The sequence below is a fragment of the Tachypleus tridentatus genome, chromosome 10 (assembly GCF_004210375.1).
Source record: "Tachypleus tridentatus isolate NWPU-2018 chromosome 10, ASM421037v1, whole genome shotgun sequence".
In the NCBI taxonomy this organism is placed as follows: domain Eukaryota; kingdom Metazoa; phylum Arthropoda; class Merostomata; order Xiphosura; family Limulidae; genus Tachypleus; species Tachypleus tridentatus.
This window is the reverse complement of record NC_134834.1, coordinates 7,214,984-7,231,177: the sequence shown is the minus strand read 5'-3', so window position 1 is coordinate 7,231,177 and position 16,194 is coordinate 7,214,984.

Here is a 16,194-nt window from a genome sequence, read left to right as displayed (position 1 = left end):
ATGGGTTATGTGTACAACCATCACACTCACCTAGAGTTTAGTTTAGTTGGTGTTATATACAAAGCTACACAATGGGTTATGTGTACAACAATCACAATCACCTAGAGTTTAGTTTGGTTGGTGTTAAGTACAAAGCTACACAATGCGTTATGTGTACAACCATCACACACACCTAGAGTTTAGTTTAATTGATGTTAACTACAAAGCTACACAATGAGTTCTCTGTGCAACCATCACACACACCTAGAGTTTAGTTTGGTTGGTGTTAAGTACAAAGCTCCACAATGGGTTATGTGTACAACCAGCACACACACCTGGAGTACAATTTGGTTGGTGTTAAGTACAAAGCTACACAATGGGATATCTGTGCAACCATCACACACACCTAGAGTTTAATTTGGTTGGTGTTAAATACAAAGTTACACAATGAATTATGTGTACAACCATCACACACCCCAAGAGGTTAGCTTGGTTGGTGTTAAGTACAAAGCTACACAATGGGTTACGTGTACAACCATCACACACACCTAGAGTTTAGTTTGGTTGGTGTTAAGTACAAAGCTACACAATGGGATATCTGTGCAACCATCACACACACCTAGAGTTTAGTTTCGTAGGTGTTAAGTACAAAGCTACACAACCATCACACCCACCTAGAGTTTAGTTTGGTTGTTGTTAAATACAAAGCTACACAATAGGATATCTGTGCAACCATCACACCCACCTAGAGTTTAGTTTGGTTGGTGTTAAGTACAAAGCTACACAATGAGTTATGTGTACAACCATCTCACACACCTAGAGTTTAGTTTGGTAGGTGTTAAGTACAAAGCTACACAATGGGTGATGTGTACAACCATCACACACACCTAGAGTTTAATTTGGTTGGTGTTAAGTACAATGCTACACAATGCGTTATGTGTACAACCATCACACCTACCTAGAGTTTAGTTTGGTTGGTGTTAAGTACAAAGCAACACAATGGGTTATGTGTACAACCATCACACACGCCTAGAGTTTAGTTTGGTTGGTGTTAAGTACAAAGCTACACAATGGGATATCTGTGCAACCATCACACCCACCTAGAGTTTAGTTTAGTTGGTGTTAAGTACAAAGCTACACAATGGGTTATGTGTAAAACCATCACACCCACCTGGAGTTTAGTTTGGTTGGTGTTAAGTACAAAGCTACACAATGGGTTATGTGTACAACCATCACACCCACCTAGAGTTTAGTTTGGTTGGTGTTAAATACAAAGCTACACAATGGGATATCTGTGCAACCATCACACCCACCAAGAGTTTAGTTTGGTTGGTGTTAAGTACAAAGCTACACAATGGGTTATGTGTACAACCATCACACACACCTAGAGTTTAGTTTAGTTGGTGTTAAGTACAAAGCTACACAATGAGTTCTCTGTGCAACCATCACACACACCTAGAGTTTAGTTTGGTTGGTGTTAAGTACAAAGCTACACAATGGGTTATGTGTACAACAATCACACTCACTTACAGTTTAGTTTGGTTGGTGTTAAGTACAAAGCTACACAATGGGATATCTGTGCAACCATCACACCCACCTAGAGTTTAGTTTAGTTGGTGTTAAGTACAAAGCTACACAATGGGTTATGTGTAAAACCATCACACCCACCTGGAGTTTAGTTTGGTTGGTGTTAAGTACAAAGCTACACAATGGGTTATGTGTACAACCATCACACCCACCTAGAGTTTAGTTTGGTTGGTGTTAAATACAAAGCTACACAATGGGATATCTGTGCAACCATCACACCCACCAAGAGTTTAGTTTGGTTGGTGTTAAGTACAAAGCTACACAATGGGTTATGTGTACAACCATCACACACACCTAGAGTTTAGTTTAGTTGGTGTTAAGTACAAAGCTACACAATGAGTTCTCTGTGCAACCATCACACACACCTAGAGTTTAGTTTGGTTGGTGTTAAGTACAAAGCTACACAATGGGTTATGTGTACAACAATCACACTCACTTACAGATTAGTTTGGTTGGTGTTAAGTACAAAGCTACACAATGGGTTATGTGTACAACAATCACACTCACCTACAGATTAGTTTGGTTGGTGTTAAGTACAAAGCTACACAATGGGTTATGTGTACAACCATCACACACACCTGGAGTTTAGTTTGGTTGGTGTTAAATACAAAGCTACACAATCGGTTATCTGTGCAACCATCACACACACCTAGAGTTTAGTTTGGTTGGTGTTAAGTACAAAGCTACACAATCGGTTATCTGTGCAACCATCACACACACCTGGAGTTTAATTTGGTTGGTGTTAAGTACAAAGCTACACAATGGGATATCTGTGCAACCATCACACACACCTAGAGTTTAATTTGGTTGGTGTTAAGTACAAAGCTACACAATGGGTTATGTGTAAAACCATCACACACACCTAGAGATTAGTTTGGTTGGTGTTAAGTACAAAGCTCCACAATAGGTTATGTGTACAACCATCACACACACCTAGAGTTTAGTTTGGTTGGTGTTAAGTACAAAGCTACACAATCGGTTATCTGTGCAACCATCACACACACCTGGAGTTCAATTTGGCTGGTGTTAAGTACAAAGCTACACAATGAGTTCTCTGTGCAACCATCACAAACCTAGAGTTTAGTTTGGTTGGTATTAAGTACAAAGCTCCACAATGTGTTATGTGTACAACCATCACACACACCTAGAGTTTAGTTTGGTTGGTGTTAAGTACAAAGCTCCACAATGTGTTATGTGTACAACCATCACACACACCTACAGTTTAGTTTGGTTGGTGTTAAGTACAAAGCTTCACAATGTGTTATGTGTACAACAATCACACTCACCTACAGATTAGTTTGGTTGGTGTTAAGTACAAAGCTACACAATGGGTTATGTGTACAACCATCACACACACCTAGAGTTTAGTTTGGTTGGTGTTAAGTACAAAGCTACACAATCGGTTATCTGTGCAACCATCACACACACCTGGAGTTTAATTTGGTTGGTGTTAAGTACAAAGCTACACAATGGGATATCTGTGCAACTATCACACACACCTAGAGTTTAATTTGGTTGGTGTTAAATACAAAGCTACACAATGAATTATGTGTACAACCATCACACACCCCAAGAGGTTAGCTTGGTTGGTGTTAAATACAAAGCTACACAATGGGTTTTCTGTGCAACCATCACACACACCTAGAGTTTAATTTGGTTGGTGTTAAGTACAAAGCTCCACAATGGGTTATGTGTACAACCATCTCACACACCTAGAGTTTAGTTTGGTTGGTGATAAGTACAAAGCTACACAATGGGTTTTCTGTGCAACCATCACACACACCTAGAGTTTAATTTGGTTGGTGTTAAGTACAAAGCTCCACAATGGGTTATGTGTACAACCATCACACACACCTAGAGTTCAGTTTGGTTGGTGTTAAGTACAAAGCTCCACAATGTGTCATGTCTACAACCATCACACACACCTAGAGTTTAGTTTGGTAGGTGTTAAGTACAAAGCTACACAATGGGTGATGTGTACAACCATCACACCCACCTAGAGTTTAATTTGGTTGGTGTTAAGTACAAAGCTACACAATGGGTGATGTGTACAACCATCACACCCACCTAGAGTTTAGTTTGGTTGGTGTTAAATACAAAGCTACACAATGGGATATCTGTGCAACCATCACATCCACTTAGAGTTTAGTTTGGTTGGTGTTAAGTACAAAGCCACACAATGGTATATCTGTGCAACCATCACACCCACCTAGAGTTTAGTTTGGTTGGTGTTAAATACAAAGCTACACAATGGGATATCTGTGCAACCATCACACCAACCTAGAGTTTAGTTTGGTTGGTGTTAAGTACAAAGCTACACAATTAGTAATGTGTACAACCATCACACACACCTAGAGTTTAGTTTGGTTGGTGTTAAATACAAAGCTACACAATGGGATATCTGTGCAACCATCACACCCACCTAGAGTTTAGTTTGGTTGGTTGGTGTTAAGTGCAAAGCTCCACAATGTGCTATGTGTACAACCATCTCACACACCTAGAGTTTAATTTGGTAGGTGTTAAATACAAAGCTCCACAATAGGTTATGTGTACAACCATCACACACATCTAGAGTTTAGTTTGGTAGGTGTAAAGTACAAAGCTACACATTGAGTTGTCTGTGCAACCATCACACACACCTAGAGTTTAGTTTGGTTGGTGTTAAGTACAAAGCTCCACAATGTGTTATGTGTACAACAATCACACTCACGAACAGATTAATTTGGTTGGTGTTAAATACAAAGCTACACAATGGGTTCTGTGTACAACCATCACACACACCTAGAGTTTAGTTTGGTTGGTGTTAAGTACAAAGCTACACAATGGGATATCTGTGCAACCATCACACACACCTAGAGTTTAGTTTGGTAGGTGTTAAGTACAAAGCTACACAACCATCACACCCACCTAGAGTTTAGTTTGGTTGGTGTTAAATTCAAAGCTACACAATGGGATATCTGTGCAACCATCACACCCACCTAGAGTTTAGTTTGGTTGGTGTTATGTACAAAGCTACACAATGGGTTATGTGTACAACCATCACACACACCTAGAGTTTAGTTTGGTTGGTGTTAAGTACAAAGCTACACAATGAGTTGTCTTTGCAACCATCACACACACCTAGAGTTCAGTTTGGTTGGTGTTAAGTACAAAGCTCCACAATGTGTTATGTCTACAACCATCACACACACCTAGAGTTTAGTTTGGTAGGTGTTAAGTACAAAGCAACACAATGGGTAATATGTACAACCATCACACCCACCTAGAGTTTAGTTTGGTTGGTGTTAAATACAAAGCTACACAATAGTATATCTGTGCAACCATCACACCCACCTAGAGTTTAGTTTGGTTGGTGTTAAATACAAAGCTACACAATGGCATATCTGTGCAACCATCACACCCACCAAAAGTTTAGTTTGGTTGGTTTTAAGTACAAAGCTAACCAATGGGTTATGTGTACAACCATCACACTCATCTAGAGATTAGTTTGGTTGGTGTTAAGTACAAAGCTTCACAATGTGTTATCTGTGCAACCATCACACACACCTGGAGTTTAATTTGGTTGGTGTTAAGTACAAAGCTACACAATGGGATATCTGTGCAACTATCACACACACCTAGAGTTTAATTTGGTTGGTGTTAAATACAAAGCTACACAATGAATTATGTGTACAACCATCACACACCCCAAGAGGTTAGCTTGGTTGGTGTTAAGTACAAAGCTACACAATGGGTTTTCTGTGCAACCATCACACACACCAAGAGTTTAATTTTGTTGGTGTTAAGTATAAAGCTCCACAATGTGTTATGTGTACAACCATCTCACACACCTAGAGTTTAGTTTGGTTGGTGATAAGTACAAAGCTACACAATGGGTTTTCTGTGCAACCATCACACACACCTGGAGTTTAATTTGGTTGGTGTTAAGTACAAAGCTCCACAATGGGTTATGTGTACAACCATCACACACACCTAGAGTTTAATTTGGTTGGTGTTAAGTACAAAGCTACACAATGGGTTATGTGTACAACCATCACACCCACCTAGACTTTAGTTTGGTTGGTGTTAAGTACAAAGCTACACAATGGGTTATGTGTACAACCATCACACACACCTAGAGTTTAATTTGGTTGGTGTTAAGTACAAAGCTCCACAATGGGTTATGTGTACAACCATCACACACACCTAGAGTTCAGTTTGGTTGGTGTTAAGTACAAAGCTCCACAATGTGTCATGTCTACAACCATCACACACACCTAGAGTTTAGTTTGGTAGGTGTTAAGTACAAAGCTACACAATGGGTGATGTGTACAACCATCACACCCACCTAGAGTTTAATTTGGTTGGTGTTAAGTACAAAGCTACACAATGGGTTATGTGTACAACCATCACACCCACCTAGAGTTTAGTTTGGTTGGTGTTAAATACAAAGCTACACAATGAAATATCTGTGCAACCATCACATCCACTTAGAGTTTAGTTTGGTTGGTGTTAAGTACAAAGCTACACAATGGTATATCTGTGCAACCATCACACCCACCTAGAGTTTAGTTTGGTTGGTGTTAAATACAAAGCTACACAATGGGATATCTGTGCAACCATCACACCAACCTAGAGTTTAGTTTGGTTGGTGTTAAGTACAAAGCTACACAATCGGTTATCTGTGCAACCATCACACACACCTGGAGTTTAATTTGGTTGGTGTTAAGTACAAAGCTACACAATGGGATATCTGTGCAACCATCACACACACCTAGAGTTTAATTTGGTTGGTGTTAAGTACAAAGCTACACAATGGGTTATGTGTAAAACCATCACACACACCTAGAGATTAGTTTGGTTGGTGTTAAGTACAAAGCTCCACAATAGGTTATGTGTACAACCATCACACACACCTAGAGTTTAGTTTGGTTGGTGTTAAGTACAAAGCTACACAATCGGTTATCTGTGCAACCATCACACACACCTGGAGTTTAATTTGGTTGGTGTTAAGTACAAAGCTACACAATGAGTTCTCTGTGCAACCATCACAAACCTAGAGTTTAGTTTGGTTGGTATTAAGTACAAAGCTCCACAATGTGTTATGTGTACAACCATCACACACACCTAGAGTTTAGTTTGGTTGGTGTTAAGTACAAAGCTCCACAATGTGTTATGTGTACAACCATCACACACACCTACAGTTTAGTTTGGTTGGTGTTAAGTACAAAGCTTCACAATGTGTTATGTGTACAACAATCACACTCACCTACAGATTAGTTTGGTTGGTGTTAAGTACAAAGCTACACAATGGGTTATGTGTACAACCATCACACACACCTAGAGTTTAGTTTGGTTGGTGTTAAGTACAAAGCTACACAATCGGTTATCTGTGCAACCATCACACACACCTAGAGTTTAATTTGGTTGGTGTTAAGTACAAAGCTACACAATGGGATATCTGTGCAACTATCACACACACCTAGAGTTTAATTTGGTTGGTGTTAAATACAAAGCTACACAATGAATTATGTGTACAACCATCACACACCCCAAGAGGTTAGCTTGGTTGGTGTTAAATACAAAGCTACACAATGGGTTTTCTGTGCAACCATCACACACACCTAGAGTTTAATTTGGTTGGTGTTAAGTACAAAGCTCCACAATGGGTTATGTGTACAACCATCTCACACACCTAGAGTTTAGTTTGGTTGGTGATAAGTACAAAGCTACACAATGGGTTTTCTGTGCAACCATCACACACACCTAGAGTTTAATTTGGTTGGTGTTAAGTACAAAGCTCCACAATGGGTTATGTGTACAACCATCACACACACCTAGAGTTCAGTTTGGTTGGTGTTAAGTACAAAGCTCCACAATGTGTCATGTCTACAACCATCACACACACCTAGAGTTTAGTTTGGTAGGTGTTAAGTACAAAGCTACACAATGGGTGATGTGTACAACCATCACACCCACCTAGAGTTTAATTTGGTTGGTGTTAAGTACAAAGCTACACAATGGGTGATGTGTACAACCATCACACCCACCTAGAGTTTAGTTTGGTTGGTGTTAAATACAAAGCTACACAATGGGATATCTGTGCAACCATCACATCCACTTAGAGTTTAGTTTGGTTGGTGTTAAGTACAAAGCCACACAATGGTATATCTGTGCAACCATCACACCCACCTAGAGTTTAGTTTGGTTGGTGTTAAATACAAAGCTACACAATGGGATATCTGTGCAACCATCACACCAACCTAGAGTTTAGTTTGGTTGGTGTTAAGTACAAAGCTACACAATTAGTAATGTGTACAACCATCACACACACCTAGAGTTTAGTTTGGTTGGTGTTAAATACAAAGCTACACAATGGGATATCTGTGCAACCATCACACCCACCTAGAGTTTAGTTTGGTTGGTTGGTGTTAAGTGCAAAGCTCCACAATGTGCTATGTGTACAACCATCACACACACCTAGAGTTTAATTTGGTAGGTGTTAAATACAAAGCTCCACAATAGGTTATGTGTACAACCATCACACACATCTAGAGTTTAGTTTGGTAGGTGTAAAGTACAAAGCTACACATTGAGTTGTCTGTGCAACCATCACACACACCTAGAGTTTAGTTTGGTTGGTGTTAAGTACAAAGCTCCACAATGTGTTATGTGTACAACAATCACACTCACGAACAGATTAATTTGGTTGGTGTTAAGTACAAAGCTACACAATGGGTTCTGTGTACAACCATCACACACACCTAGAGTTTAGTTTGGTTGGTGTTAAGTACAAAGCTACACAATGGGATATCTGTGCAACCATCACACACACCTAGAGTTTAGTTTGGTAGGTGTTAAGTACAAAGCTACACAACCATCACACCCACCTAGAGTTTAGTTTGGTTGGTGTTAAATTCAAAGCTACACAATGGGATATCTGTGCAACCATCACACCCACCTAGAGTTTAGTTTGGTTGGTGTTATGTACAAAGCTACACAATGGGTTATGTGTACAACCATCACACACACCTAGAGTTTAGTTTGGTTGGTGTTAAGTACAAAGCTACACAATGAGTTGTCTTTGCAACCATCACACACACCTAGAGTTCAGTTTGGTTGGTGTTAAGTACAAAGCTCCACAATGTGTTATGTCTACAACCATCACACACACCTAGAGTTTAGTTTGGTAGGTGTTAAGTACAAAGCAACACAATGGGTAATATGTACAACCATCACACCCACCTAGAGTTTAGTTTGGTTGGTGTTAAATACAAAGCTACACAATAGTATATCTGTGCAACCATCACACCCACCTAGAGTTTAGTTTGGTTGGTGTTAAATACAAAGCTACACAATGGCATATCTGTGCAACCATCACACCCACCAAAAGTTTAGTTTGGTTGGTTTTAAGTACAAAGCTAACCAATGGGTTATGTGTACAACCATCACACTCATCTAGAGATTAGTTTGGTTGGTGTTAAGTACAAAGCTTCACAATGTGTTATCTGTGCAACCATCACACACACCTGAGTTTAATTTGGTTGGTGTTAAGTACAAAGCTACACAATGGGATATCTGTGCAACTATCACACACACCTAGAGTTTAATTTGGTTGGTGTTAAATACAAAGCTACACAATGAATTATGTGTACAACCATCACACACCCCAAGAGGTTAGCTTGGTTGGTGTTAAGTACAAAGCTACACAATGGGTTTTCTGTGCAACCATCACACACACCAAGAGTTTAATTTTGTTGGTGTTAAGTATAAAGCTCCACAATGTGTTATGTGTACAACCATCTCACACACCTAGAGTTTAGTTTGGTTGGTGATAAGTACAAAGCTACACAATGGGTTTTCTGTGCAACCATCACACACACCTGGAGTTTAATTTGGTTGGTGTTAAGTACAAAGCTCCACAATGGGTTATGTGTACAACCATCACACACACCTAGAGTTTAATTTGGTTGGTGTTAAGTACAAAGCTACACAATGGGTTATGTGTACAACCATCACACCCACCTAGACTTTAGTTTGGTTGGTGTTAAGTACAAAGCTACACAATGGGTTATGTGTACAACCATCACACACACCTAGAGTTTAATTTGGTTGGTGTTAAGTACAAAGCTCCACAATGGGTTATGTGTACAACCATCACACACACCTAGAGTTCAGTTTGGTTGGTGTTAAGTACAAAGCTCCACAATGTGTCATGTCTACAACCATCACACACACCTAGAGTTTAGTTTGGTAGGTGTTAAGTACAAAGCTACACAATGGGTGATGTGTACAACCATCACACCCACCTAGAGTTTAATTTGGTTGGTGTTAAGTACAAAGCTACACAATGGGTTATGTGTACAACCATCACACCCACCTAGAGTTTAGTTTGGTTGGTGTTAAATACAAAGCTACACAATGGGATATCTGTGCAACCATCACATCCACTTAGAGTTTAGTTTGGTTGGTGTTAAGTACAAAGCTACACAATGGTATATCTGTGCAACCATCACACCCACCTAGAGTTTAGTTTGGTTGGTGTTAAATACAAAGCTACACAATGGGATATCTGTGCAACCATCACACCAACCTAGAGTTTAGTTTGGTTGGTGTTAAGTACAAAGCTACACAATTAGTAATGTGTACAACCATCACACACACCTAGAGTTTTGTTTGGTTGGTGTTAAATACAAAGCTACACAATGGGATACCTGTGCAACCATCACACCCACCTAGAGTTTAGTTTGGTTGGTTGGTGTTAAGTGCAAAGCTCCACAATGTGCTATGTGTACAACCATCACACACACCTAGAGTTTAATTTGGTAGGTGTTAAATACAAAGCTCCACAATAGGTTATGTGTACAACCATCACACACATCTAGAGTTTAGTTTGGTAGGTGTAAAGTACAAAGCTACACAATGAGTTGTCTGTGCAACCATCACACACACCTAGAGTTTAGTTTGGTTGGTGTTAAGTACAAAGCTCCACAATGTGTTATGTGTACAACAATCACACTCACGAACAGATTAATTTGGTTGGTGTTAAGTACAAAGCTACACAATGGGTTCTGTGTACAACCATCACACACACCTAGAGTTTAGTTTGGTTGGTGTTAAGTACAAAACTACTCAATGGGATATCTGTGCAACCATCACACACACCTAGAGTTTAGTTTGGTTGGTGTTAAATTCAAAGCTACACAATGGGATATCTGTGCAACCATCACACCCACCTAGAGTTTAGTTTGGTTGGTGTTATGTACAAAGCTACACAATGGGTTATGTGTACAACCATCACACACACCTAGAGTTTAGTTTGGTTGGTGTTATGTACAAAGCTACACAATGAGTTGTCTTTGCAACCATCACACACACCTAGAGTTCAGTTTGGTTGGTGTTAAGTACAAAGCTCCACAATGTGTTATGTCTACAACCATCACACACACCTAGAGTTTAGTTTGGTAGGTGTTAAGTACAAAGCAACACAATGGGTAATATGTACAACCATCACACCCACCTAGAGTTTAGTTTGGTTGGTGTTAAATACAAAGCTACACAATAGTATATCTGTGCAACCATCACACCCACCTAGAGTTTAGTTTGGTTGGTGTTAAATACAAAGCTACACAATGGCATATCTGTGCAACCATCACACCCACCAAGAGTTCAGTTTGGTTGGTGTTAAGTACAAAGCTCCACAATGTGTTGTGTCTACAACCATCACACACACCTAGAGTTTAGTTTGGTAGGTGTTAAGTACAAAGCAACACAATGGGTAATATGTACAACCATCACACACATCTAGAGTTTAGTTTGGTAGGTGTAAAGTACAAAGCTACACATTGAGTTGTCTGTGCAACCATCACACACACCTAGAGTTTAGTTTGGTTGGTGTTAAGTACAAAGCTCCACAATGTGTTATGTGTACAACAATCACACTCACGAACAGATTAATTTGGTTGGTGTTAAGTACAAAGCTACACAATGGGTTCTGTGTACAACCATCACACACACCTAGAGTTTAGTTTGGTTGGTGTTAAGTACAAAGCTACACAATGGGATATCTGTGCAACCATCACACACACCTAGAGTTTAGTTTGGTAGGTGTTAAGTACAAAGCTACACAACCATCACACCCACCTAGAGTTTAGTTTGGTTGGTGTTAAATTCAAAGCTACACAATGGGATATCTGTGCAACCATCACACCCACCTAGAGTTTAGTTTGGTTGGTGTTATGTACAAAGCTACACAATGGGTTATGTGTACAACCATCACACACACCTAGAGTTTAGTTTGGTTGGTGTTAAATACAAAGCTACACAATAGTATATCTGTGCAACCATCACACCCACCTAGAGTTTAGTTTGGTTGGTGTTAAGTACAAAGCTACACAATGAGTTGTCTTTGCAACCATCACACACACCTAGAGTTCAGTTTGGTTGGTGTTAAGTACAAAGCTCCACAATGTGTTATGTCTACAACCATCACACACACCTAGAGTTTAGTTTGGTAGGTGTTAAGTACAAAGCAACACAATGGGTAATATGTACAACCATCACACCCACCTAGAGTTTAGTTTGGTTGGTGTTAAATACAAAGCTACACAATAGTATATCTGTGCAACCATCACACCCACCTAGAGTTTAGTTTGGTTGGTGTTAAATACAAAGCTACACAATGGCATATCTGTGCAACCATCACACCCACCAAAAGTTTAGTTTGGTTGGTTTTAAGTACAAAGCTAACCAATGGGTTATGTGTACAACCATCACACTCATCTAGAGATTAGTTTGGTTGGTGTTAAGTACAAAGCTTCACAATGTGTTATCTGTGCAACCATCACACACACCTGGAGTTTAATTTGGTTGGTGTTAAGTACAAAGCTACACAATGGGATATCTGTGCAACTATCACACACACCTAGAGTTTAATTTGGTTGGTGTTAAATACAAAGCTACACAATGAATTATGTGTACAACCATCACACACCCCAAGAGGTTAGCTTGGTTGGTGTTAAGTACAAAGCTACACAATGGGTTTTCTGTGCAACCATCACACACACCAAGAGTTTAATTTTGTTGGTGTTAAGTATAAAGCTCCACAATGTGTTATGTGTACAACCATCTCACACACCTAGAGTTTAGTTTGGTTGGTGATAAGTACAAAGCTACACAATGGGTTTTCTGTGCAACCATCACACACACCTGGAGTTTAATTTGGTTGGTGTTAAGTACAAAGCTCCACAATGGGTTATGTGTACAACCATCACACACACCTAGAGTTTAATTTGGTTGGTGTTAAGTACAAAGCTACACAATGGGTTATGTGTACAACCATCACACCCACCTAGACTTTAGTTTGGTTGGTGTTAAGTACAAAGCTACACAATGGGTTATGTGTACAACCATCACACACACCTAGAGTTTAATTTGGTTGGTGTTAAGTACAAAGCTCCACAATGGGTTATGTGTACAACCATCACACACACCTAGAGTTCAGTTTGGTTGGTGTTAAGTACAAAGCTCCACAATGTGTCATGTCTACAACCATCACACACACCTGGAGTTTAATTTGGTTGGTGTTAAGTACAAAGCTCCACAATGGGTTATGTGTACAACCATCACACACACCTAGAGTTTAATTTGGTTGGTGTTAAGTACAAAGCTACACAATGGGTTATGTGTACAACCATCACACCCACCTAGACTTTAGTTTGGTTGGTGTTAAGTACAAAGCTACACAATGGGTTATGTGTACAACCATCACACACACCTAGAGTTTAGTTTGGTTGGTGTTAAGTACAAAGCTACACAATCGGTTATCTGTGCAACCATCACACACACCTGGAGTTTAGTTTGGTTGGTGTTAAATACAAAGCTACACAATGGGATATCTGTGCAACCATCACATCCACTTAGAGTTTAGTTTGGTTGGTGTTAAGTACAAAGCTACACAATGGTATATCTGTGCAACCATCACACCCACCTAGAGTTTAGTTTGGTTGGTGTTAAATACAAAGCTACACAATGGGATATCTGTGCAACCATCACACCAACCTAGAGTTTAGTTTGGTTGGTGTTAAGTACAAAGCTACACAATTAGTAATGTGTACAACCATCACACACACCTAGAGTTTTGTTTGGTTGGTGTTAAATACAAAGCTAGACAATGGGATACCTGTGCAACCATCACACCCACCTAGAGTTTAGTTTGGTTGGTTGGTGTTAAGTGCAAAGCTCCACAATGTGCTATGTGTACAACCATCACACACACCTAGAGTTTAATTTGGTAGGTGTTAAATACAAAGCTCCACAATAGGTTATGTGTACAACCATCACACACATCTAGAGTTTAGTTTGGTAGGTGTAAAGTACAAAGCTACACAATGAGTTGTCTGTGCAACCATCACACACACCTAGAGTTTAGTTTGGTTGGTGTTAAGTACAAAGCTCCACAATGTGTTATGTGTACAACAATCACACTCACGAACAGATTAATTTGGTTGGTGTTAAGTACAAAGCTACACAATGGGTTCTGTGTACAACCATCACACACACCTAGAGTTTAGTTTGGTTGGTGTTAAGTACAAAACTACTCAATGGGATATCTGTGCAACCATCACACACACCTAGAGTTTAGTTTGGTTGGTGTTAAATTCAAAGCTACACAATGGGATATCTGTGCAACCATCACACCCACCTAGAGTTTAGTTTGGTTGGTGTTATGTACAAAGCTACACAATGGGTTATGTGTACAACCATCACACACACCTAGAGTTTAGTTTGGTTGGTGTTATGTACAAAGCTACACAATGAGTTGTCTTTGCAACCATCACACACACCTAGAGTTCAGTTTGGTTGGTGTTAAGTACAAAGCTCCACAATGTGTTATGTCTACAACCATCACACACACCTAGAGTTTAGTTTGGTAGGTGTTAAGTACAAAGCAACACAATGGGTAATATGTACAACCATCACACCCACCTAGAGTTTAGTTTGGTTGGTGTTAAATACAAAGCTACACAATAGTATATCTGTGCAACCATCACACCCACCTAGAGTTTAGTTTGGTTGGTGTTAAATACAAAGCTACACAATGGCATATCTGTGCAACCATCACACCCACCAAGAGTTTAGTTTGGTTGGTTTTAAGTACAAAGCTACACAATGGGTTATGTGTACAACCATCACAACCACCTAGAGTTTAGTTTGGTTGGTGTTAAGTACAAAGCTCTACAATGGGTTATGTGTACATCCATCACACACACCTAGAGTTTAGTTTGGTTGGTGTTAAATACAAAGCTACACAATGGGTTATGTGTAGAACCATCACACTCACCTAGAGTTTAGTTTGGTAGGTGTTAAATCAAAGCTCCACAATGGATTATGTGTACAACCATCACACCCACCTTGAGTTTAGTTTGGTTGGTATTAAGTACAAAGCTCCACAATGGGTTATGTGTACAACCATCACACCCACCTAGAGTTTAGTTTGGTTGGTGTTAATTACAAAGCTCCACAATGGGTTATGTGTACAACCATCACACCCACCTTGAGTTTAGTTTGGTTGGTGTTAATTACAAAGCTCCACAATGGGTTATGTGTACAACCATCACACACACACCTAGAGTTTAGTTTGGTTGGTGTTAAGTACAAAGCTACACAATAAGTTTTCTGTGCAACCATCACACACACCTAGAGTTTAGTGTGGTTGGTGTTAAGTACAAAGCTCCACAATGGGTTATGTGTACAACCATCACATACACCTAGAGTATAGTTTGGTTGGTGTTAAGTACAAAGCTACACAATGGGTTATGTGTGCAACCATCACACACACCTAGAGTTTAGTTTGGTTGGTTTTAAGTACAAAGCTACACAATGGGTTATGTGTACAACCATCACACTCACCTAGAGTTTAGTTTGGTTGGTGTTAAATACAAAGCTACACAATGGGTTATGTGTACAACCATCACACTCACCTAGAGATTAGTGTGGTTGGTGTTAAGTACAAAGCTACACAATGGGTTATGTGTACAACCATCACACTCACCTAGAGATTAGTTTGGTTGGTGTTAAGTACAAAGCTCCACAATGGGTTATGTGTACAACCATCACATACACCTAGAATTTAGTTTGGTTGGTGTTCAGTACAAAGCTACACAATGGGTTATGTGTGCAACCATCACACACACCTAGAGTTTAGTTTGGTTGGTTTTAAGTACAAAGCTACACAATGGGTTATGTGTACAACCATCACAACCACCTAGAGTTTAATTTGGTTGGTGTTAAGTACAAAGCTCCACAATGGGTTATGTGTGCAACCATCACACACACCTAGAGTTTAGTTTGGTTTGTTTTAAGTACAAAGCTACACAATGGGTTATGTGTACAACCATCACACTCACCTAGAGTTTAGTTTGGTTGGTGTTAAGTACAAAGCTCCACAATGGGTTATGTGTACAACCATCACACACACCTGGAGTTTAATTTGGTTGGTGTTAAGTACAAAGCTACACAATGGGATATCTGTGCAACCATCACACACACCTAGAGTTTAATTTGGTTGGTGTTAAATACAAAGTTACACAATGAATTATGTGTACAACCATCACACACCCCAAGAGGTTAGCTTGGTTGGTGTTAAGT